Source organism: Tasmannia lanceolata, unplaced genomic scaffold (genome assembly GCF_043159265.1).
Source record: "Tasmannia lanceolata isolate RefF3 unplaced genomic scaffold, GAP_Taslan_0.1 ptg000037l, whole genome shotgun sequence".
In the NCBI taxonomy this organism is placed as follows: Eukaryota; Viridiplantae; Streptophyta; class Magnoliopsida; order Canellales; family Winteraceae; genus Tasmannia; species Tasmannia lanceolata.
In genome coordinates, this window is record NW_027518714.1 from 63,333,810 (window position 1) to 63,360,395 (window position 26,586).

The 26,586-nt window shown below is 41.7% G+C and overlaps 2 pseudogenes; both read left to right on the forward strand.

Moving 5' to 3' along the window:
- The first annotated feature begins 802 nt into the window (after window positions 1–802).
- LOC143861682 (uncharacterized) lies at window positions 803–2,971 on the forward strand (annotated as a pseudogene).
- Window positions 2,972–2,975: 4 nt separating this feature from the next.
- Window positions 2,976–26,586, forward strand: LOC143861683 (uncharacterized; annotated as a pseudogene).

Below are 26,586 nucleotides of genomic sequence, written 5' to 3' on the forward strand. Positions count from 1 at the left end.
AATTTCCGCAGAGAGGACCACAAGCACAATATGAAGATAGGAGTATGGATTATCACCGATGGGAGATGGGTTTGAAGATTGAAATGCCCGAATTCTATGGCGGCGTTCAACCTGAAGATTTCATCGATTGGTTGTAAACCGTGGAGCGGATCTTTGATTTAAAAGATGATCCTGAAGATCGAAAAGTGAAACTAGTTGCAATCAAATTGCGTGGCCGAGCATCTTCCTGGTGGGAACAACTCAAAGTGAATCGCGAATGACGAGGAAAGCCCAAAATTGTTGAGTGGGAAAAGATGAAGAAGGCGATGAAGAAGACATTCCTCCCCTTCAACTACATGCAAACGATCTATGATAGCCTTCGAAATTTGAAACAAGGGAGCCATTCCGTGGTGGATTATACGAATGAGTTCTATCAACTCATCACTAGGGCTGATTTGATGGAGACTGAAGAACAACAAGCCTCACGCTACATTGGAGGCTTGCGGCAAAACATCCAAGACATGCTTGCCCTCCATTCACTTTGGATGGTGGAGGAAGCATATCCTCGAGCTATTGCAGCAGAAAAATAATTATCCAGGAGAGGAACCGGGGTTGGGGGATCGTGGGACGGTAAGCCACGGCCAGCCCCAAGAAATGATTCCGTTCAATCCACAACTCGGCCAACAAATGGTGAAAGGGGACAACAAGCTTCACGCCCCTCCCATGGTGCTACAACCAATTCTGGAAGTAAGTGGAACAATTTTGGCCCAAGCAATCGTGGTCAAACGGCGAGATCGGGTCATTGTTTTAGATGCAATGAGCCATGCCACCATGCATCGGAATGCGCTCCAAAGCCAAACAATTGATGATTGAGGACGTTGGGGATGCCGAATTCAATGGCGTTGGCGATGCCGTTTATGATGAGGAGGAAGATGAGGTTGATGGAGATGATCTTGTCTATGGAGATACGGGAGAGGCCTTGATGATTCGAAAGATCCTTTTGGTGCCCAAGCAAGATGTGGATGAAGATTGGCTACGTAGTAACATATTCCATACAACTTGTACAATCGGCGGAAAGGTGTGCAAGTTAATTACTGACGGAGGCAGCAGTGAGAACATCATCTCACACGAGGCGGTAACAAAGTTGAATATCAAGCCGGAACAACACCCCAGGCCCTACAAGCTTTCTTGGTTTAAGAAAGGAAACGAGGTAACCGTGTCGACTCGTTGTTTGGTCACTTTTTCAATTGGAAAACGTTATTTCGATAATGTTTGGTGTGATGTAGTTGCCATGGATGCTTGTCATCTTTTATTGGGTAGACCGTGGCAATTTGATCGTAGTGTTAATCACAATGGGAGAAAAAAATACATACACATTTATTAAGGACAATGTAAAAATCACTCTCGCTCCCATGAGAGATGGTAGCTCGACCAAACCCGCAATGGGGGAGGCCAGTAACTTGCTATCTATAAACAAATTCATGGAGGAAGTAGAGGAGAGTGGAGTGGTGTATGCATTGATCGATAAAAATGGTTCCTCACCCCAACCACCACATGATGTGGTAAAGCCCTTCTTAACCGAGTTTGTTGATATTATGCTAGAAGAGCTTCCATCAGGCCTACCTCCCATGCGTGACATACAACACCAGATTGACCTAGTTCCAGGTGCAAGCTTACCGAACTGACCTGCATACCGTATGAGCCCACAAGAACACCAAGAGTTACATCGGCAAGTAATGGAGGCCATGAGCAAGGGACTAATTCGAGAAAGTATGAGTCCTTGTGCCGTGCCGGCTTTGCTCACACCAAAAAAGGATGGGTCTTGGCGCATGTGTATTGACAGTCGTGCCGTTAATAAGATAACTGTGAAATACCGGTATCCGATTCCTCGACTTGATGACATGCTTGATCAAATCGCGGGTGCAAAGGTCTTTTCCAAGTTGGACCTAAGGAGTGGATATCACCAGATTCGGATTCGCCCTGGAGATGAATGGAAAATTGCTTTCAAGACACGTGAGGGCCTTTATGAATGGTTGGTGATGCCGTTCGGGTTGTCGAATGCACCTAGCACCTTTATGAGGTTTATGAACCAAGTGTTGCGTCCTTTTGTTGGACGGTTTGTCTTTGTCTACTTTGACGACATCCTGATTTATAGCCCCTCAACAGACTCCCACATGCAACACTTGCGTGAAGTGCTGGATACTTTGTGACGAGATAAGTTGTACCTAAACCTTAAGAAGTGCACTTTTATTGCTAATCAAGTGCTCTTTATTGGTTTTATTATTTCAGATGCAGGTGTGAAAGCTGATCAAGACAAGGTGAAAGCCATTTTAGAGTGGCCAGTGCCGCGTTCACTTCACGAGGTACGTAGTTTTCATGGACTCGCTTCTTTTTATCGGCATTTCATTCGTGATTTCAACAGTCTTATAACACATATCACCGACAGTATGAAGACAAATAACCCTTCACTTGGACATCTGCAGCTGATGATAGCTTTCGGCTTATCAAAGAGAAGATATCTACAGCTCCAGTTCTAGCATTGCCAGATTTTGAGAAAGTCTTTCAAGTGGATTGTAATGCTTCCCATCCGGGCATTGGAGCCGTTTTGAGGCAAGAAGGAAGGCCGGTTGCTTTTTACAGTGAAAAACTCAGTGGTGCAAGATTTAATTATTCTACTTATGATATTGAGTTTTATGCTATTGTGCAAGCATTGAAGCATTGGCAGCACTATCTAGTGCATCGGGAGTTTATCTTGTTTTCCATGAGGCGCTCAAACATATCAATGGCCAACAAAAGCTCAATCGAAGGCATGCAAAATGGGTTGGGTATTTACAGGAGTTTGCATTTATCATCAAGCACAAGGCTGGCACTAGCAATAGACTGGCCGATGCCTTGAGTCGTCGAGTGGCTCTACTTATTACGATGCGGGTCGAGGTACATGGATTTGATGTTTTTCCTGATCTTTATGCCGACGATCCAGATTTTGAGCTAATTACATGGAGACACTAGCAGGAAAAAGAGATGATTATCACATCCATGATGGATTTCTCTTCAAGGGTGTTCGATTATGTGTTCATGATTGCTCTCTACATGAGAAGATTATCGTCGAGCGTCATGGTATGGGACATTTTGGACACGACAAAAGCTACGCTATGATTGATTCCCATTTCTTTTGGCCTAAGTTGCATCGTGGTGTCACCAGGTTCGTTGAGAGGTGTTATGTTTGCCAAAAGTCGAAGCGTGTAGTTACTAATGCCGGGCTTTACACTCCTCTTCCCGTGCCTACTGCTCTGTGGTTAGACGTGAGTATGGATTTCGTTCTTGGTCTTATTCGCACACAAAGAGGAGTTGATTCCATCATGGTCGTAGTCGATAGATTCTCAAAGATGGCACATTTCAACGCGTGCCGCAAGACCATGGATGCATCCAACGTGGCGAATTTATATTTCAAGGAGGTAGTTCGTCTTCATGGAGTTCCCAAATCAATCACTTCAGAACGAGACCCGAAGTTTATTAGCCATTTTTGGAGGACTCTTTGGATGCTCATGGGAACTAAGTTGTGTTTCAGCAGTGCATATCATCCTCAAACGGATGACCAGGCTGAAGTAGTCAATCGAAGCCTAGGCAATTTGTTACATTGCTTAGTTGGAGACAAACCAAAGCATTGGGATTCCGTACTTCCTCAGGCAGAGTTTGCGTACAGCAGCTCGCCAAATAGAACAACCAACCGTAGTGCATTCGAGGTAGTATATGGCACTAATCCGACTATTGTACTTGATGTTGCCCTTATCCCTAATCAGCAGAAGATACATGCGAAAGCAGAAGAAGTGGCCAATCATATCAAATCAATGAACGAACAAGTACGACTTCAGATTGAGAAGAGCAATGCAAAATATAAAAGCGCAGTTGATTTACATCGGCAAGAAGTGGTATTTGATGTCGGCGGTTATGTTTGGGTTGTTCTTTCGAAGGAGCGTTATCCCGCTGTAGACACCCCATTTTGACCGTGCCCTGAACCTCTTTGTGTAAATAGAAAACCCTTCAAATCAAGGAATTAGGGGACAAATTTCACCCTAGGATAGGTTAGGGTCCCAACTATGTCCTTGCAAAATTTCATCAAAATTCTAGCAAAAATGCCTAATAAGACGAGCCGAATTAGAATTGTAGTGCGAAAGGGGAGTGAAATATCCTGTAAGGCAGCCAGTTTTTACACTAGAGCAGAAAGGGGGGCGCATTATCCCTGTAATGTCTCCCATGAAGAGTTTTATTTGAAAATATCCCTCATTTAGTTAAAATACAACATATACATGAATAGGGGATTGTCCAAGGTAACTTAAGGGGCGAAAAATTTCTTTTAGTTAATTTTCATTAAACTTTTTTCCAAATGGCCACCCTTTTGCAACCAAAACCAAAGCAAAATTTTTGAAAAGGGGTTGTCCTATAAACTAATGGGTGACAAAAAATTAAGGAAAAACTCTATAATATCTCAAAATTACGGTTTAATAATGTTTAGGGTAAAGAGACCATAACTCTCTCAACCCATTGAATTTTTTGATGAAGTTTTTTCTATGGAAAGAGAATTTGACGACCTCCGAATGGTAGAAAATTTTCCACTTTAGCACTTAAAATGAGAGAGTTACTGATGTCTTATCAAATAACTAACTATATTATCTCAAAATTACGGTTTAATACTGTCTAGGGTAAAGAGGCCATAACTCTCTCAACCCATTGAATTTTTTTAGATGTTTTTTCTGTGGAAAGAGAATTTGACGACCTCCAAATGGTAGAAATTTCTCCACTTTGGCACTTAAAATGAGAGAGTTATTGATGTTTTATCAAATAACTCCCTACATTATCTCAAAATTACGGTTTAATACTATTTAGGGTAAAGAGGCCATAACTCTCTCAACCCATTGAATGTTTTAGGATGTTTTTTTTTTCTGTGGAAAGAGAATTTAACGACCTCAGAATGGTAGAAATTTCACCTGTTTGGCACTTAAAATGAGAAAGTTATTGATGTTTTATCAAATAACTCCCTACATTATCTCAAAATTATGGTTTAATAATGTTTAGGGTAAAGAGACCAAAACTCTCTCAACCCATTGAATTTTTTGATGGGATTTTTTTCTATGGAAAGAGAATTTGACGACCTCCGAATGGTAGAAATTTTCCCACTTTGGCACTTAAAATGAGAGAGTTATTGATGTTTTATCAAATAACTCACTATATTATCTCAAAATTACGGTTTAATACTGTATAGGGTAACTCTCTCAACCCACTCCTCCTCTTTCCTCTCTCAGGGATTTTCCCAACTTGTCTCTGACAAGTAAGAAACCTCCTCCCTCTCTATCTATCTCTCTTTTTTTAATTCTCTAATTCTCTCTATTCTACTCTTTCTTAATTGAAAAATATGTGAAATTTGACCTTTAAAGCCACGATTAAGCCTTTGTTACAAAAAATTGGAAAATTCAAAAGTAGAATATAGTGTCTATGCAATGGAAAGAAAAGATAACGACATCATATGCTTAGAGCAAGGCTCTGAAAGAATGATTTCTATTTTGGTGTAGGACTAATAACCCTAACCCTAACTCTTTAATTCACTTGAGACTGTGATTACTATTTTCGTGTAGGACTCATAACCCTAACTCTGTTAATTCAATGGTTTAGATGAGATGAAACCAATTACTCCAAAAGCTCAAGCTGTTAAAGTCATCATTTATACTTCACCACTCCCCCCTCACGTGCGGCCCCTCTTTTTTGGGTTGGCCATACACTTGGCACATGTGGCCTCTCTTTTAGGTTGACCATACATATAGATTTTTAATATCAAGGAGTTGTTGGGTTTTGAACCTAGGACCTGTCGTGAGGGAATAGGTCTTATACCATATGAAACAACCAATTACTCCAAAAGCTTATGCTGTTAGAGTTGGTGTTATTGAATCATTTTTGCTTCAACACCACCCTCACATGTGGCTCCTCTTTAGAGTTGGCCGTACACATGGATTTTTAATATCAAGGAGTTGTTGGGTTTTGAACACAGGACATGTCGTGAGGCAATAGCTCTCATACCATGTGAAAAAACCAATTGCTCGAAAAGCTTAAGCTGTTAGAGTTGGTGTTTTTTAGTCATTTATGATTCAACACCACCCTCACATGTGGCTCCACTTTAGAGTTGGCCGTACACATGGATTTTTAATATCAGGTAGTTGTTGGGTTTTGAACCCAGGACATGTCGTGAGGCAATAGCTCTCATACTATGTGAAAAACCAGTTGCTCGAAAAGCTTAAGCTGTTAGAGTTGGTGTTATTTAATCATAATTTAGGCTTATTTATTCATGAGGAAGTTATGAAATGCACCCTTAAGTTGTGCAATAGTATGTGAGAGGAAACTTTCCTTCAAGCACAGTTAGTTACGCCGTGCTCCGTACGAAAACTGCTTAAAATGAATTCATGTCATTGTTGAAATTGCTTGCAGGTCCTACTCGGTAAGGCAGTTGGCAGCAACTGCATATGGTTCTCTGTGTTCTGTAGTGTGTTCCAGCCCTTTGGCAGCAAATGTGCGACAGAATCATGTTATAGCAGGGGGTCTGGTCGATCGATTAATTGGTTGGGCTTTGCCCCTTCTTAGGGATGTTAGTGCTGGAAATGGGACGGTTGAATTGGCATTGGAAGGCCTCCGGGAATTTCTTAATATTGGAGATACAGGTGGAATTGAGCGATATGTTTTGCCAATCCTCAAAGCATGCCAGGAACTTCTTGAGGATGAGAGAACCTCCTTGACCCTACTCCATCAACTTCTAGGTCTTTTGACTTTAATTTCTTTCAAGTTTAGTCGGTGCTTTCAGCCTCATTTTGTTGACATTGTTGACCTACTTCTCGGATGGGCATTGGTACCAGACCTTTCGGAATCGGATAGGTCCACTATAATGGATAGTTTTTTGCATTTCCAGAAACACTGGTTGATTAACTTGCAGTTTTCACTGGGTTTGCTGTCAATGTTTCTGGGTGACATGGAGGTTCTACTTCAGGATGGAAGTGTTGGGACCCCACAACAGTTCCGACGGTTGCTTGCTTTACTCTCATGTTTTCTGACAGTTTTGCAGGTCACAGATTATGGTATGCTAGAAATGAATCTACTTGATCAAATCCGTGAACCCCTTGCCAGGATGCTCCCTCAATTGTTGGCATGCCTTTCTATGGTTGGCAAGAAATTCGGGTGGTCAAAATGGATAAGAGAATCATGGAGATGCTTGATTTTATTGGCTGAAGTAATGTGTGAAAGTTTTTCGACCTATTATCCTGCGGCCGTTGATATATTGTTTCAAAGCTCGAGGGAGGACATTCCATCCTTTCAGGTGCATAGAATGCTAAAAACAAATCTGCAACTGTTGTCCCTACAAAAGCTCTGTCTCCTCCCATCGTCTGTTCAGAAGATACTGCAATTTGATTCGCCTTTATCTCAGCTGCGTTTGCATCCAAATCACCTTGTGACAGGGTCTCTCACTGCCACTTATCTATTCTTGCTTCAGCATCGGTGTAATGAAGTTGTTGGACAGGCCATGGATTTGTTAATTGAGGAGCTGCAGTTATTAAGGGGCATGCTTGGAAAATTTAGGGATCGTGTTAATGGGGTTGGTCATGACAGTATTCGGGTCTCTAGTGTGATATCTGGTGAATCAGATGTGTATTCAGTTGGTGGCCAAGGATGCTCAGAACTTTAGTTGCTTGCTCTGATTAAATTTGATTTAAAAGTCTTGTTAGCTTGTGTGTGTTTGGGTACTGGTGGAAATTTGCTGAACCAGATAGACATTTCCACTTCCCATTATGAGAGATCAGTAAAACTCGCATCTTTTGTTTGTGAAAAACTGAATCCTTTTGATTTCCCCGTTCAAGAATGTGTGGAGTTGCAAATTCATGTTCTGAGGGCATTACACAAGCTCAGTGAAGTTGAATACTTAAGCAAGTGGGGCATAGGTAAAAGTTCTTGGAAAACAGTTTCTATTGAAATTGATAGCAAGCATCAAGGCTGGCTTGATTTTAAGAATGAGTATTCCGTTGTTATAATGGAGTTTTTAAGGAAGTACAGTGTTTACATTGTTAGAGCTCTCCAGGTTTCTTCTTCTCTCACAGTTAAACTCGAAGCCCTAGAGTGGCTCTGTAGTTTCTGTGGGTCCATCATAACTATGCATAAGGATGTGAAACAAAAAGATTATATTTGTGATATATGTGAGTGTGCTAGTATTAGCAGTAGCTTGCTTTTCTCAGTTCTCGATGCAGCATCTGATGGAGACTTGAAAGTGAGGTCACATGTCGCATCAACTTAGGAACTACTACTACAAGCAAGACTTGTTTATCCGGGGCACTTCTACTCTGTGGCTGAAATTGTCCTTGAAAAACTCGGTGATCCAGATATTAGTATTAAAAATGCATTTGTGAGGGTGCTTTCCAGTGTATTGCCAGTTACAATTTACACATGTGGTGCTTTTGAGGATCGTGGTGTTATTAGTTTGAGAAATATACCTTATTTGCACTGGAAGCAAGTATTTGCTCTCAAGCAGCTGCCTCGGAAGCTTCACTCTCAGCAACTTGTTTCTATTTTGAGTTACATTTCACAGAGGTGGAAAGTTCCCCTTTCATCTTGGATCCAACGCTCAGTTTTTAGCTGCCATGGTACGAAGGACGACTTTGTTCCAAGTCAACTAGAAGAGCTAGGAAACCTTGGTCCAGATGGCCTATGGATGGATGTAAAAGTGGATGGAATTATGATGGATGAAATTTGCTCAGTAAACAATGTGGCTGCTGCTTGGTGGTCCATACATGAAGCAGCAAGGCATTGTATATCTGTTCGTCTTCGAACAAACCTTGGTGGGCCCACCCAGACTTTCGCAGCTTTGGAGTGCATGCTTTTAGACGTAGCACATGTATTGCAGCTAGATACTGAACAAAGTGAAGGGAATTTAAATATTGGTTCATCTAGTGCTCACTTATGACCAATGCATTTATTGTTGCATTTTGTCGAGGCTCTGAAGAAAAATGTGTATAATGCTTATGATGGGTCTTGTGTTTTACCGGCCGCAACCCGACAGAGTTCCTTGTTCTTTCGGGCTAACAAGAAGGTCTGTGAAGAGTGGTTTTCTCGCATTTGTGAGCCCATGATGAATGCTGGTTTAGCTCTTCATTCTCACGCCGCAACCATTCATTACTGCTTATTACGCTTACACGACCTCTGTCATTTATTAGCATCGGCTTTTAAGGACAAACCCCGGACACAAATAGCTGAGAATCTCCATAATATTAGAGCAAGATATTCTAGAGATGTCTTGAGGATCCTTAGGCATGCAGCCTTGGCCTTGTGCCGGAGTCACGAACCTGAGGCTTTGGTTGGTCTTCAAAAGTGGGCGGCGATGGCATTTTCGTCATTGTTTGTGGAGGACGGTCATATTATTTCCGGGGATATGGTGAGCTTGGGGGCTTTTTCATGGATGCCAGGACTTGTATATCAGGCCCAAGGGCAGTATGAAAAGGCTGCTGCTCATTAGAACTACAGGCCCTTCGTGGTAAGCATGCCGGGAAGAGTTATACTGGTGCTCTAACTACTGCAGGCAATGAAATAAATGCAATTCATGCCTTAGCACGCTTTGATGAAGGATATATCCAAGCATCATGGAGCTTTCTTGATTTGACACCTAAAAGTAGCAATGAGCTTACACTTGATCCTAAAATGGCCTTACAGAGGAGTGAACAGCTTTTGCAGGCAATGCTTAAAAGGAATGCTAAGGTAGATACAGTGCCTGAAATAGAAAAGGCCAAGTTGATGCTTGAGGAAGCTCTCTCTGTTGTTTCCCTTTATGGGTTGACTGAGGTAGCTGCATATGCCACTCAGCTTCATTGTATCTTTGCTTTTGAAGAAGGTTGTGATCTGAACAACCAAGATGAATCAAAACTTTCATCAATATTGGGTTCACTACATCAAGTTTTGCAGGCTCCAATTAATAGTGTTCACCAAGATTGTAGTTCATGGTTAAAGATATTGCGAGTTTATCGTAATGCGATTCCAACCTCACCAATTACTCTGCAACTCTGTCAGAAGCTGATCAGATTAGCTCGTAAGCAGACAAATTTCATAATGGCACATCGTTTGAGTGATTTTCTAAAAAATGATCTCCTGTCACATCATGAGGGAAAGCACACTGATTTTCTTATTACAAATATGCAGTATGAGAATATCCTGCTAAATTATGCAGATAATAATCATGAAGAAGCTTTGAAAAATCTGTGGTCATTGGTGGGCCCTTTTATGCTGTCTCCAACAATGATACTCTCTGAATCTGATAAATTGCTGAAGGCCAAGGCATGCTTGAAACTATCGAGCTGGTTGAAACAAGAGTATTCAAACAGAAATTTGGAAAGTATTCTTTCCAAGATAAGTGTGGATTTTTTGGAATCCAAAACATGCAATGATGAGAGCTTCACGTCTGAGGCAAATTATAGTCTTATTCTCGAGGAAATTGTGGGTACAGCTACCAAAGTGTCTACTGTTCTTTGTCCCAGTATGGGTAAGTCATGGCTGTCTTATGCCTTTTAGTGTTATAGTCAAGCAAGAGGCTCTCTTTCCACACCAGATTCTGTTCTACAGTCATACTCTTTGTCTCCCGCTCTTCTTCTAGAGATTCAGTCGGACAGACCGAAGAAGAGATATCAAGAGTCCAAACAATAATTGCAAATTTTTTCCAAAAGAATAATCAAAACCATATCATTTGGCCTTATTCTGGTGAGCATTTGAAACACGAGACCTCTGACGTCTTTGGTCCAGCAAGTAGTGTGTCTCATTCAAGCTGTGGCTGGGGCACCCGGAGTGGAAAACACTGATGGTGAATCTGCCTACACTACACTAAAATCTCAATTACAGATGTGTTTCCTCTATGTTGAGGCTGACATAGAGAAAGATGAAATTTTGTCTTTAGTTAATGAATTGGTTGATATTTGGTGGTCGTTAAGGAAAAGAAGAGTTTCGCTTTTTGGACACGCTGCTCATGGTTATATGAAATTCCTCACGCATTCCTCCTCCAATCATCATAGAAGTCTCTCGGCTAGCGGCCATGCTGATTTTGTGAAGCAGAAGGCTGGAAATTCCACTCTCAGGGCGACATTATATGTTCTGCATATTCTTTTGAACTATGGAGTGGAGTTAAGAGATACACTTGAACCGAGTCTTCTAACAGTTCCTCTACTGCATTGGCAGTTATACTTCAGTTTGTTGCTGTTCTAGAGTGTTAGACGAAAGTTTAGACAGATAAATAAATGAGTTAGGGTTATCTCCCCTTGACTCATATCTTTATACTAAAACATAAAGGAATGTACAAAGTCCTAAATGCCCTTAGGCAAGTTACATATTCCAACACTCCCCCTCAAGCTGGAATGTAGATATCATACATTCTTAGCTTGTTACATATATCATTCAATTTTGACTTATTTAAGGACTTTGTAAACATATCAGCTAATTGGTCCCCTGACCGAGTAAACACAGTGCAAATCTCTCTTTTCTGGATTCTTTGACGGATAAAATGACAATCCACTTCAATATGCTTGGTGCGCTCATGGAAGACTGGATTGTTGGCAATGTATATTGCAGCTTTGTTGTCGCAATAAAGCTGCGAAGGAGAAGATGAAATGAAGCCAATTTCAGAAAGAAGTGAACGTAGCCAAATAAGTTTCGTGCTTGTCTGTGCCATTGCCTTGTATTCAGCCTCTGCACTGGACTTAGCTATAACATCCTGCTTCTGACTTTTCCATGAAACAAGATTGCCACCTACAAATGTACAATACCCAGTGGTGGACCGTCTATCTGCTGGGGATCCAGCCCAATCTGAATCAGAGAAGCCTTCAACTTTCATATGGCAATGTCTTTTGAACATCAATCCCTTCCCTGGAGCCCCTTTCAAATACTTAAGAATCTGTGTCACCGCAGCCCAGTGAGAAGTACGTGGAGAGCTCATATCCTGACTGACAACTCCAACAGCATATGAAATATCTGGCCGAGTAACCGTGAGATATATAAGTTTACCGACAAGCCTGCGATACCTGCCAAGATCCTGCAACAACTCTCCTTCTTCTGGAACGAGTTTCACATTAGGATCCATGGGTGCAGAAGCTGGTTTAACTCCAAGATTGCATGTTTCTTTTAGCAAGTCCAAGACATACTTTCTCTGTGATAGGAACAAGCCTCTAGAGGAACGAGCAACCTCTATCCCTAAGAAATACCTGAGCTGACCCAAATCCTTAGTAGAGAATTCCTTTTGCAAGAAGGTTTTCAAACGTTGTATACCTTGTGAATTGCTCCCTGTGATGATTATGTCATCTACATAAACTATCAACAAAATACACCCAGCTGAAGAGTGATAACTGAAGACTCAGTGATCCACTGCGAATTATTTCATGCCAAAGCGCATGACTGCCTCACTGAATCTCCCAAACCACGCACGCGGAGATTGTTTGGGGCCATATAGTGACTTGCGTAGGCGACACACGTAGGAGGAAGTCTCCCCCTGAGCAACAAATCCTGGTGGTTGCTCCATATACACCTCCTCAGTTAGGTTGCCATGGAGGAAGGCATTCTTCACATCCAGCTAATGAAGGGGCCAGCTATGATTAACAGCAAGAGACAGGAGCACACGGACAGAGGGAATTTTCGCAACGGGACTGAATGTCTCAGTGTAGTCAACACTAAAAGTCTGAGTGTATCCTTTCGCGACTAACCGTGCTTGTAAGCGCTCGACAGTACCATCAGGGAGGTATTTGATCGAGAAAACCTACCGACAACCAATAGGATGGGCACCAGCTGGTAGGGAAAACCAGATCCCATGTATCATTACTATGAAGAGCGCCCATTTCTAGGTTCATAGCATCACGCCAGCCAGGATGGTCAAGAGCCTCAGCCACTGACTGTGGTAAAGAGATAGAAGACAAGGAGGAAACAAAGCTCTGGAAGGTACTGGTGAGCTTATCATAAGAAACAAAATTCGAAATAGGATGTGCAGTGGAACGGGATCTCATACGAGATGCAATAGGAGAATCAGAAACAACAGAGGAAGGCGGAAGAGAAGATACCTGAGAGCGGGAGAGAGGGATCATCGGCTTAGAAGATGATTGTGCGAAAGGAGGTAGAAGAGACCTATCTGTAACTTGGCGCTGCTGATACTGCTGTGTAATTTTAGGTGGAGCTGGCTTCTCCAACGTGGCAGAAGAAGTAGAAGCTGCAGAAGCTGGCCGCACGGAAATAGGAGATGACGGAAGAGAAGCAGGTATATCTGGTAAGGGAAGGGAGACCTCAGACTCGAGAGAAGGGGTGAAAGATGCCGCGCCATGTTGTAAGAATGCCTCAGACTCAAAGAATGTAACATCGGCTGAGACAAACCAGCGACGCAAATGAGGGCTAAAGCAACGATAGCCTTTCTGCGTACGAGAATACCCCAGAAAGACACAACGCTCAGACCGGGGATCGAGTTTGTCACGGCCAGGTCCAAGGTGATGAACAAAACAAACGCATCCAAATACACGAGGTGTCAGAGGAAACTGTTCCTTACTAGGAGATAAAATCTCGAAAGAAGAGGCACCCTCTAAGACAGAGGAAGGAAGGCGATTTGCTAAGAAACACGCCGTGAGAAGGGCATCACTCCAGTATGCCTTAGGAACACTCATCTGAAAAAGAAGAGTGCGACCTACTTCAAGCAAATAACGAAGTTTCCTCTCAGCAACACCATTCTGTTGAGAGGTGTACGCACATGAAGACTGATGTAAAATCCCATGTTGGGAGAGATAGGATTGAAAGCCATTAGTATCAGAAAAATATTCTCTAGCATTGTCAGTACGAAGACATTTAATATTGAAATTATATTGATTCTTAATTTCAGAATGAAATGTGCGAAAAGCAAAGAACACGTCGAATCGACTCTTAAGTAAATATAACCAGGTCATGCGTGAGAAGTCATCAATAAACACAATAAAATACCGAAAGCCAGTACTAGACGCGACCCTAGAGGGTCCCCATACATCAGAATGGACTAATTCAAAAGGACTAGACACTCGACTAATGATCCGGGACGGAAACGACACACGACGGTGCTTCCCGAGTTCATAGGACTCGCACTGAAAACTAGAAAAAGGTCCGGGATCCAGAGAAGTCTGCTGCAGCTGCTGAAGTGAAGGATGCCCCAGGCGACAATGCCACTGAAATGTATCCAAAGAGCTATGTAAGACAGTAGGCGGCCGACAGTCAAGACGATAGAGTCCATCTACCTCACGACCCGTTCCAATCGTCTTCCCAGTCGAGAGATCCTGAAACAAACAGTAAGATGGGAAAAATGAGACAGAACAATGAAGAGATTTAGTAATTTGGCTAACTTAAAGTAAACTAAATGGTGATTTTGGGACATATAAAACAGAAGATAAGGTAAGAGCAGGATGAGGGGAGATATGACCAACACCAGTGATAGGTGTAGTGGACCCATCAGCAAGGGTGATAGACTGAGAGGGAGATGAGAAAGAGCGAAAAGAATGAAGCTGAGAAGAGTTACCAGTCAGGTGATTGGATGCCCCAGAGTCAATGATCCATGACCCTGAGCTAGATAGAAGGGTAGTGGGTGAACTACTCGGCTGGGCGAAACTTGCAGAGGAAGGACGAGAACTGAGCCGCAGACGCTAGAACTCCTCATAATCGGCACGGAATAATGTATAGGTGGAATCAGCTGGTGCAAGAACAGAAGCAGAGGGAGTGCAATCTGAAACCGAAGCAGTAGTAGCACCCATGTGAGCTGAGCGTGCCTGACGAAGCTCGGGATGCAGGGTATAGCAATGGTCAATATAACGTCCCTCGCGCTGACAGTGAGTGCAAAAAGAACGGCCACGACCACCACCAGAACGACCACCACCACGGCCGGTACGACCACGGCCGGTACGACCACGGCCACGACCAGAGGAGGCTCCACCACGAGGCGGGCGAGTAATGCCATTATAGATCGCGAGAGCAGAACCATCAATAGGAACAGATATCGCTGGATCACCAGGAGAGCACTGCTGGACCCTGGAGTAAACCTCAGTAAGGGAAGGAATAGCGCCAGAACCGATAATTTGCTGACGAAGATGCATGTACTCTGACCCAAACTCTCAAGGCACTGCACAACACGGATCTGATCCCTCTGACGGGTAGGCTCTGTGAGATCCGTGGTAAGCGGCATGTAAACATTAAGCTGCTGACAGAGGCCAACGAATTGGCTGTAATAGGTGGCAAGAGGAAGCTCACCACGGCGGAAACGCATCCACTCAGAATAGGTAGAGCAGATCTGACTAATGTTTGCCACTCCAGAGTAAAGAAGAGTAACCTGATCCCATATCCGTTTCGCAGTAGGCAAAAGCATCAAGGGCCCAGAGACGTGAGGGGCCATACTCTGCCACAGAAGGGTTGCAAACAAGAGCATCCCCCTGTTCCCATCGATCAAAGGTGGGATCCGTCGTAGGAGGAGGATCACGACGAATGACGTGGGCTTTCCCACGGGCAATAAGATACTTCTCGACGGCTGCTTTCCAAGTAACATAGTTTGCCCCATCCAACTTAACAATAGTGATATGTGGGAATAATCCATCCACAGAGAGAGATGATGACGAAGAAGACGCCAAAGAGGGTGTCGGATGAACACCAGGAGCCACTCCTGTGGAAGGATTGTCAAGCACCTCCTCCATAACAACAAGCAAGAAAGAAACAGACAATCCCAACCAAGACGAATAACAGGAGATAACAGAATAAGTGGGCAAACTAGGATAGGCCAAGAAAGCTAGACGCGGCTCCAAGAATGACGGGCATCGACGAAGCTTGACAAGAGGGAAGCCATGAGACACAGAGGGGAGCCGCAAAGATAAACAAGAATCAAAGTAATGTAAGAGATGAAGATCTAACACATAATAACAGGGAGAAAAGAGTGGTAGGGTTTACCAAGGGATGAAAGGAAGAGACGGAAAAATGTTGTGGGTTGAAAAACTTGGGGTGTGAGGCTTACCAGCAAACCTAGGAATTGGGTGCTGAAAAAAAAAAAAATTCTGATGCGAGGTGAAACACAGCCCTGGAAACTTATTTCCAGGAAAGTGATTTTGTGGGGGCAAATCTTCGGTCCTGGAAAAAGTCTTCTAAGCTGGGGAGAAAATATTTTCCTGAAAAATTTTAGGGGGGGGGGGGGGGGGTGCAAATCCTTGTTCTTGGAAAATAATTTCCGCCGTAGGTAGAAAATCTGTGGGGGGTTGCTGCGCAGGGGTACAGAACCGGGAGCTTTGCGCAGGGGAAGAGAAACGGGGCGGGCGGGAGGGAGGGAGGGCTGCCTTCGGCTCGGAGAGAACGGCTCCTCCTCAGGAGGAAAAAGATGGTGTGTCGGTCTGCCTCCGATGAAACTTGCCCCAGAGTTGGGTTTCGCGGCGGGGGGTGGCGGAGAAGATGGAGGCTACTAGAGAACCCTAGGGATCAGAAAACCCTAAGGCTCTGATACCATGTTAGACGAAAGTTTAGACAGAGAAAATAAATGAGTTAGGGTTATCTCCCCCTGACTCATATCTTTATACTAAAACATAAAGGAATGTACAAAGTCCTAAATGCCCTTAGGCAAGTTACATATTCCAACATAGAGCATCGAATTAAGAAAGAGGAGTTCTAAAATGAAGTGCGCCCTTGCAAAAAAGGGATGAAAGGGCGCCCCTGCGGGTTGTAAATCATCAAAATGCATTTAATGTTCTTTGACTTTTCATCCCATTTAATGCACTTCAGTGATTTACAACCAATGGGGGCGCCCTTTCATCCCTTTTTTTGCAAGGGTGCCCTTCATTTTAGAACTCCTCATTAAGAAATAATAGTTTAATTATATATTGCCTCTGTTGTTCTCTTCTGCATGAAATTACACCCCAGCTATTTGCCCGACTAACTTCTCATCCTGAGCAAGTGGTTAGAAAACAATTGGAGGGCTTGCTCTTGATGTTAGCCAAGCTATCTCCTTGGTCTATAGTGCACCCTACTCTTGTTGATGTGAATGCATACGAAGGGGAGCCTTCAGAGGAGCTTCAGCACATAATGGGATGCTTGGTAATATATAATTATGTCCCATCTATATATTTTTTATTGGTGGAACCCTTTAATGGATTTAAGATCATTTATTGTCTTTTTGTGTGAATCCATTTGGATAAGTCATTTTCGAGCAAAATGTTCTCAAATGGTAGATATATTCTGTCGCCACTTTCATATACTTTGATTTATTGACTTTCTCAAATTAAGAATTTTTAGTATTTCGTGGTTGTAACTTTTTTTCTTACTTTCATTCAATATTTTGTACATTCAGATTTGGTGTTCAAGACTCCTTGTTTTTAATCTGATTGGTTAGGAACTTACTAGTCTTCGTTGGCCAGAGAATATGATCCTCATGTTTCATGCAATTAATTAAACCATTATTTTTGCTGCTACAGCAGCGACTTCATGGTCTGGGACTGGGAGTTTCCTTTTTATACTATTATTGGGTGTTTTATCGATACTTTTATCCGAAATATTCTGGATTGTAGCCAAAGCCTAATCTAGGTTAGGAACTGTAAGCATCGATGAGAACAATGGTATTGGGAGACAGAGTACTCCGACTGCTTTTCAAAAAGTGAAAGCAGCCACAGAACTGCAAATTATTTTTCAGGAAACCCTTTCTTTAACGAGCCGGCATCTGTATTTGAGACTAACCAAGATGTCATAAGCTGCTCATAATCTGGAGATGTTCAAGCATAGTAGGCAATACAGTGTAGAAATATTAAGGCACGGACAGCAATGAGTGGTCCACGAGAAATATGGAACCCCCCCCCTCCCCCAGCACACATGCACACTCCAAAAAAAAAAAAAAAAAAATGAAAATGAAAAAGAAGTTGATGATTTGATATCATATCCCTACGTTCACCACCGGAGTTGGTTGAAGACTTCACTTTTTTGGTGTCAGTGAACTGTGCCCCCCTTAAAACCAGACTGTCAACATACTTGGCCAGGATATAGAATATTTCGATGACAAAAAACATAAGATACTGTTACAGTATAAAAGATAAATAACGCCTTTCTCCAACAGCTTGAGCTTTTGGAGAAGTTGGTAAGTTAACATGGTATCAGAGCCGAAGGTCTCTCATTCAAACCTCCCGGAGAGCAAAAATCCACATGCGATGATCGGCCCAAAGTGGGACCACATGTGCCACATGTTTGCCAAGTGGACCACACGTGCGGGGGAGTGTTAAAGTATAAAAGATAAATAACTCCTTTCTCCAACAGCTTAAGCTTTTGGAGAAGTTGGTAAGTTAACCGATACATTTATCATTTCTCTGAAATTTAACTAAGCTATGGCTCCGTTTGACATTTATTGGAAGCACAAGTGCAAATGATGACAAGAAGTGGAATATACATCAAATTGGTCATTCCAAAGGCAAATGGGGAGGAAGAAATATGAAGCAGTTGAAGAAGAATATGGCTTGAAGAGATTTGAAATCATTAATAGCAGAGTTCTTGCTGAGGAAAAGTCAAATGTCCCTTAATATTCAAGAAAACCGATACACTAGTCCCCTTGGCTGTGCCCTTTCTTGCTCTGCCATGAAATTCCAGAACAGTCCTAGATCAGATCTGCAGCCTTTAATCCTCAACCAAATCTATCCAATCTTTTCCCCATCCCATCGGTCACCATTACTTTTTTCCCCCTTCTATCGAACATTACAACCAATCCTATTGACTTCCCTGCAAACTATACTAGTCCGGTTGTCCCTACTCATCATCATCACAGTCCACCAAAACCAGTCCCAACAGTCCCCCAAATCAGTTTGATAAGTCTACCTGATCAATTCTATAGTCCCAGTACCATATTCTTTGATCCCACATCCCTTCGCTAGACCCCTAAAACTTAGCTTTTACTCCTCATCTTCACTGCTGTGACTAAATTCATCAGATTTGAGCCTGGTTTCCCTAAACCGTCCTACATCACAACCTGTAGCCAACATAACCTATCTAATAACACAATACTACGTGCTTTTGTGCCCGTGACCATTTTGACATAAGAATTGTGAGTAAATGCTTCCAATGGAAAATAATGCAATGTCAGCCGATTTATTCTTGTATAAGTTCTGTAATGTTACTTAGCTAGGTTGTGGAAAACCATGTTATCATAGGACAAAGAAGCTCCTGATTCTTTACATAGGTTCTCATTAAGTTAAGAACCTATGGATGCTCATAAATGAACTCAGTTGCTTTCTTAGCCTTCTAAATTGTCAATGCATATCCTTTCAATTTGATGATGCTCTTAAATCAAATCTATGCAGTGAACAACACTTGGAATTCTAATAATTTCTCTTTCCATCAATGTCTTCCCTATACTAACATATTCAGAATGGTTATTTGTTATTGTTAACTTACTAACTTCTCCAAAAGCTTAAGCTGTTGGAGAAGGGCGTTATTTATCTTTTATACTTTAACACTCCCCCACACGTGTGGCCCACTTGGCAAACACGTGGCACATGTGGTCCCACTCTATGTCACAAATGTCATTCTCGGGAATTTCTCGGCAAAGGAAAATCTCAGGATATATTAAAAAAAATTATTATTTTCGAGTTTATATCGGGAAAAAAAGGTAAAAATAAAATTATTTAAAAAATACATAAAAAATATTAAATTGAAGAAAAATATAAAATAAAAATATCGTAAAAATATCGGGATAATATCACGATATTATCGGGAAATTTTATGAGAAAAACGAAAATATCGTTATATTTTCAAAATCTTGGGATTAGTTCCGGATTTTGTCGTTTTGTCAAAATGTTGCGATAAAAACGCTATATTTTGAAAATATCGGAGATATTTGTGACATAGGTCCCACTTTGGGCCGACCATCGCATGTGGATTTTTCCTATCCGGGAGGTTTGAACTCGTGAGCTTTGGCTATGATACCAACAATCTTACCAACTTCTCCAAAAGCTTAAGTTGTTGGAGAAGTTGCTAAGTTAACATGGTATCAGAGCCCTAGGGTTTCCGATCCCTAAGGACAATCGTCAGCCTCCATCTCCTCCATCTCCACCCAAAGCCAAATCCATCTATCGCCTCTGCCTCCAACCCATCTTCTTCCTACTCCACCCAAAGCCAACTCCATCCATCGTACCCTTACGACAAGCCCTTCTACCCACAGTACCCTGCTTCTATGCACTGTAACTCCAATCCCCCCTACCGTAACCCCCCAACCCCCGTAACTCCACCCTCCCCTCATGTGTGGCCCCTCTTTCTTTTGGGTTGGCCTATCGCATGTGGATTTCGCTATCAAGGAGGTTTGAACCCAGGCATTTGCCCCGTAACTCCCCGCACGTGTGGCCCATTTGGCAAACACATGGCAAATGTGGTCCCACTTTGGGCCGACCATCGCATGTGGATTTTTGCTATACGAGAGGTTTGAACTCAAGAGCTTTGGATCTGGTACCATGTTAACTTACCAACTTCTCCAAAAGCTTAAGCTTTTGGAGAAGTTGGTAAGTTAATAGTGATAACCTCTGCTACTTTTTCTTCCCCATCCTTTATTAATAGATTCATCAACTGATTTTATAAATCATGTTCCTACTGGACTATTTACAAGAAAATTGATTAAACATCTAATCTTGTCGTCGATCAACCAATTAAGCATAATAGTGCACTCATGTCCCCATCTCATGCATTTAAGGGGCTTAAAGTTGACCCCAAATGCTGTAACCGTCTCACACATAGGCACAAAATATGGACTAATTGAAAGAAAGGGCATTTTCATAAATAAATATCCCTATCTTTCTGCAAACACCAGTATGTTCCTCCTTCCTCCTAGACATTAGAGTTGTCTGTCAAGCTTTGGTGGAGCCAAACTGATTAATTGGACCCCTCATCCTAGGTGGTTGGGAGGCAATGCCGCCAATGGGAGTCCCATGAGTTTGTGCCTATGTGTGTCATTTTAAATAAATTAAAAAAAAACTACCATGAGTTTCATGTTTTGGCAAACATTAAATCACAAAATATTGAAATTTCTTTCGAGTTTCCAAGCATCGTATTTTAAAATATTCTTATTTTGTGGCCACTTCTGTCAAACATTGAGTTTAGGTGGGTTTCTTTTGTTCTATATAAATGTAGTTGATAACATGATTCACTTTAGTTTCTGTTTATTAATACTTGACTCCTAATGTGGGCCAGCGAGATACTTTTCTTTCCAAATGGATGAGAATATGAATACGATGCCTTGGCTTTTCAACACTCTAAACATCAATGCTTTCCAATTCCGTTTTACAAGAATTTCGAGTGAAATATGTGGATAAGCTAAGCAGTTATTCATTACTTATGGGGGTTGATATGCTGAAACTTTTGTCAGTTAAAAAGTTTCACTTGTAACTAGTTATTGGACCCATTTATCCTTAAGGTACATGATTCCTTTAGAGTTTCTTATTCTATCGGTCTGTGACTGCTTACAATTTATATTTTCTTGTGGGACATGATGTCTCCCACCCTTGTGTTAGAAGTGAGCTAGGGTTAGAAGAGAGGAAGAAGAGGAATGGAGGACGGAGAGTCTCCACTAGAGTGCTCCTAATGAATATTATATATATAGGCCCCAAATAGGGGAATAGTGTACAGAGGCTACAATACCCTCTAAACTATCAACAATACCTAATCTACCTTGCCCCAAGGGCAATAGTGTATAGAGGCTACAATACCCTCTAAACTATCAACAATACCTAATCTACCCTTACATGTTATTCAACTCTCCCCCTCATGCTGGAGTGTATGTGCTATGAAACTCCAGCTTGGTACAAAGAAAACTACAACAACTAAAAATAACAAAAAGTACATAATCTCATACACATATCCGGCTTGGTATACCACTCATCCTCAAGCTGGTGTGGTGAATACATAAGGAAAGCATAACAAAAGATAACGACCACCGTGAGAGTACTATCGTTGAGATCAGCGGCCACAAAAAAGGACCAGCTCCCCCCCTGAAGTAGCATTACGACGAGAGCGACGATAACGACCACTATGAAACTCCAATTGAATGATAGCCCGGCAAAGGCATCTACAAACGACGAAGGATCGAACGATGACACCTCGATAGGGAAATAGCAGCGATCCATTGAGTAAAATAGGCACACCAAAGTTGCGCACATGAGCAATGGCGAAGCACCACGAGTGGAAATACCAATTGAGTAACACAACGTTAAGAGAAGATAACTATCGATAGGGAAACCATCGGAGACAAGGTCGACGGGGAAACCATCGCTTGGAGAGAAGAAGAAAAGGATAAGATAACCAACCAACGATGGGGAAACCATTGTTTTGTGACAAAGTCGACGATATGAACATCGTTGCCTGAAGATAAGAAGAAAATGAGGGAGAAGATTACCAACCAACGATGGGAAAACCATCGTCTGGAGACAAGGTCGACGGCATGAATAAAATCGCCTGAAGAGGAGCCGACCAACAATGGGGACACCATCGCTCGGAAAAGAGAGGTCGGCGGGAAGAGACCGTCACATGTAAGAAAGCCAATGAACGATGGATATGGAAGCCATCACCCGGAAAAGAGGGGATAAGGCATAAAGTCGAGAAGACAAAGACTAACTAGGGAGCATAACAACACTCCCCCTCGGGTGAAACTACATGAGTACGGAGATGACAACAAGACAAGAAAAGGCATGAAGACACACCGACACTCCCCCTTAAGAAAGGGCAACAAGGAAGACAACAAGACTAGATCACTCCCTCAGGGAAAAACAACAAAAGAAGAACTACATGACAACTCTCCCCCTCAAGTTGAAGGTCGAATGCCTTCAACTTGCAACGAAAAGAAGGCAAACAAGGCAGTACACCTCTTTCGGACATTTGACCAAACACTTGGTGTGCACCTTGGATATCTACACAAAAGACATAGAATAAAGAGAAAACAAAGATTATGATGGAATAGAGAAGGAGGAGGATTTCAAAAGAGACTCAAAAAAGAAAGAAAGTGAGGATTTAAAACATAGAGAAAGAGATGAAGGAATGAGAAAGAACCCAACAAGAGCATGGATTTAGAAAAGAAAGGAGATTTAGGGATTTAGAACAAGAAAGAATGGAATGTATGGATTTAGAACAAGAGAGAGGGAAAAAGAATGAATTTAGGAGAAAAGAAAGAGATTTATGGAGTTACAACAAAAAAGAACAAGAAAGAGAGCAATTGAATGGGAAAAGATAGAAAATAATAGAAAAAGAAGGGATCCTTTTGTTTTTCTTGTTTTAGGAAGAAGGTTTAGGGATGGTGGTGAGAAAATATGGTCGAAAAAGGATTTGGGGTTTTGGGTGGAGATTTGGGGATGCCAAAAGGGATTTGGGAAGAAGATTTCTTCCCAAATGAGAATTCAAAAGAGAAAGAAAGGAAAGATTTAGGATTTAGGATTAAAGATTGAGGATTTTGGATTTGGAAAAGGGGATTTTGGGTTGAGAATGGGGGAGATTTGGAATTCACAGCAAGGTAGAAAGGGGAGAGTGTTTATGGCAACAAAGGGGAGTTGGTTTTTTTTGTTTTTTTTTTTTGTGCACAATTAAGGGACATCCATACACACACACACACACACACACACACACACACACACACACACACAGAGAGAGAGAGAGAGAGAGAGAGAGAGAGAGAGAGAGAGAGAGAAATTTTCGTGGAGAGGTGGGTTATGGCAAACCCAACCCATTGTGCGCAAATAGCAAAAGAAAAGGAAAAAAAGATTGAGAGAGATATTAGGAGAAGATCAGAGAGAGATTTTCGGGAGTGTAAAAACCCAAAAAATGGGTTAGCGCAAAATAAAAAAAAAGGACTCGTAAGGAGAGATTGACTTGAGGAGAGATAGATGGCCTGAAATGCTTGAGATGGCTCTTCTTCCTTTTCCATGGATCTTTGCTATGATACCATGTTAGAAGTGAGCTAGGGTTGAGAGTCTCCACTAGGGAGCTCCTAATGAATATGATGTATGTATAGGCCCCTAATAGGGCAATAGTGTACAAAGACTACAATACCCTCTAAACTATTAGCAATACCTAATCTACCCTTACATGTTATTCAACACCTTGTTTTAATTATGCACTCCTCTTCATTTTATAATTTTCTAATCAAAACCACCGACCAAAAAAAAGTTCTTGACAAGATGAGGAGTGCCATTTTCAAAACAAAAGAAGTGCAAATGCTATTCCCCTTTCTCACCAGTATCATTAGCTTTCCGTTGCTATTTAGTACCATTCTAAAGATCACAACCACAAGTCTTGTTATTCAGATATAGAACATTCACCTGTAATTTTATGAACCATTGCAAGTAGTGGTGCTTTAAAACTTTATTCGTAGATAATGAACTACATAATATATCAAGAACTAATTACTTTGGAAAATTATTCACAAAGTGGATGGTTTTGATTCAAACTTGATACTGAATTACTATAACCATTTGCTTCATCCAAACTGGACAATCGTGCATAAATAGTGTTATTTACAGTTCGCTATAACCTTGCATTTTATCAAACTATACCAGTAATGCATGCCATTCATTTATAATTCCTATACCAGACAATAACTTGACAAGATTGCACTATTTTTTGTAATAAATTTTCATAATAAATTAATCTATATTCTGTGTTGTTATCATGTGGCTAGCATACTTGTATCCACAGTCTGATTGTTTATCCATAGGAAACATGAATATTGACCTCTAAAGCATATCTATTTGCTGCTTTCATTTATCTGGAATTCTGGACAACTTTCTTTAGAGATGTTAAGTATAGAAGATTTAATAACACCTTCTTCAACAGCTTAAGCTTTTGGACTAATTGGTTGTTTCACATGGTATCAAAGCAATTTTCCTCGGTTCAAACCTCCTTGATGGTAAAAATCCACATGCAAAGGCCAAACCCAAAAGAGGTGCTACATGTGCCACGTGTAGGCCAACCCTAAAATGATGGCCCACATGTGAGGGGGAGTGTTCAAGTATTAAAGATTTAATGACACCTTCTTCAACAGCTAAAGCTTTTGGAGTAATTGGTTGTCTCACGAGACAAAAGACATGGTAAATAATAGAGACGAGTAACAGATGCAATTACTTTTATAACTTCTAGTTTTGTTGTTTTTATCTGCAACTTTCAACTAGTTTGGGACAATGGCTTAGTTGAGTTGAGTTGAGTATCTGCAACTTTGTTGATGTTATATTTTAAAATTTAATTTAATACTCGATTTGTCTTTTTTAATTGTGGTCAGGAGCACCATGATCTTTTGTTGACTACCTTACCGGCTGTTGAATCTGTTCTCGAGGTATAACGGAATAACACTTAAATGTTTTATATGTGGTAAGTTGCTAAATTTTATTGCCAACTGAAACTTAATATCTGTGGATTTCTACCAGAGGTTTTCAGAATCTCCTAAACCAATATGAAGTTGTCTCAGCCCTTTATTTCATGCCGATAAAGAGAGATCAAATCTTATTCTGCACGAGACATCAGCCAAGTCAATTGTAGCTGAAGCAACTAGTAATTCAGAAAAGACTCGTACGTCCTTTGAAGTAAATGCCCGTGAGTTCACTCAAGCGAAAACATTTGCGGCTGAGAAAGCCCAAGAGGCAGCCTTGTGCATGGAGCAACATGGAAGAGTCCTTGATGCATTACGGAGTGGTTCAATGCCAGAAGTTCAAGCTTGCATACAACTTTGTAGTATGGGGGAAGCCTTATCTCTTACATCTGCTGTTGTGGTGGCTCGTGTTCCATTGACAATTGTATCGGAGCCCACACAAGAACAATGCCATGATTTAGATAGGGAAATTTCTCAGCTCATAGCTGAGTTGGATGGTGGACTTTCTTCTGCAGTAAGAGCACTCCAAGCATATGCTTTGGCATTGCAAAGAGTTCTCCCATTAAATTATATTACAACCAGTCCAGTGCATGGGTGGGCCCAAGTTTTGCAATTACCAGTGAGTAACCTTTCCTCTGATACTCTCTCTCTTGCTAAAAGACAGGCTGCTGACCTCATTGCAAAGGCCCAAGGTGATGGTTTTGATGCTGTTAGACAAAAACATGAGGACCTGTGTCTGAGAGTGGAGAAATATGCAATAAAGATTGTTAAAGTTGAAGAGGAGTGTTCGGAATTAATGAGCTCTATTGGGTCAGAAACTGAGGCAGAATCTATGGACCGGCTTCTATCTGCTTTCACTAAATTGCATGGAGAGCTAGAAGAGAAGAAGACCAAGGTTCTATCTGTTCTACAAATTGCTGCGAGTGGGCTGTATAATGAGGTTAAAAGCAAGGTACTCGGCCGAAACGTTTCGGCCGAAATTTAAAACCATGCTCTCAGGTGTGCGATAGATTTTCAAACCTATGCTTGTTAGCGACTGGTTGAGGGACTAGAGTTTGTGACCATATGGAAAGGAGGGGGGTTGAGTCTGGATTGGGTCATTAGGCTTAGGTGAAACCTTATGGACAGTGAAATAGACTGCTTTTCCTCTTTATTAGGTCTCCTTAGCTCCTATTATTGCTCTCCCATCAGGCCTGATCGTAGATTGTGGACCCTGA